This window comes from Tupaia chinensis, unplaced genomic scaffold (assembly GCF_000334495.1).
Source record: "Tupaia chinensis unplaced genomic scaffold, TupChi_1.0 Scaffold000511_1, whole genome shotgun sequence".
Taxonomy (NCBI): domain Eukaryota; kingdom Metazoa; phylum Chordata; class Mammalia; order Scandentia; family Tupaiidae; genus Tupaia; species Tupaia belangeri.
Window position 1 is genome coordinate 2,946,307 of NW_006160024.1, and position 475 is coordinate 2,946,781.

Below are 475 nucleotides of genomic sequence, written 5' to 3' on the forward strand. Positions count from 1 at the left end.
CTGGTCTGCCTCTCCTGCATGTGTGCTCCAATTACCATACCACCTGGCTAGTCCATTATAATGATGTGGGCACATGGTGTTCAGTTTTGCATTACCAGGGGCCGGAGCAGCTGCTGGTATGCAGAAGGTGCTAAGGAAGTGCAAAATCTTGAACAGCTTAGTGGGTGGTAACTTGGTTCTCTTTGGATATTCACTATACAATATGAGGAGAGCTCTGACAGCACAGTGGATGGAAGCCAGTGTAGCACAGAGGTGGAACTGGCAGGGAGGGCTGGATAGGGCTCTAGGAGGGAAAAGGTCCTACATGGACTGAGCAGGCAGAGCCCCAGACCTGCTGGGAAACTGGGCATGTATGAGTGCATGCCCCAAATCCTGAGAGGAGGATGGAGGGAGGATGGCAGCATGGCCATCCCCCCTTAAAGATAATTTATTACTTTCTCTTTCTTTCTGTAATGAGCGCACGAACCCTATAGCA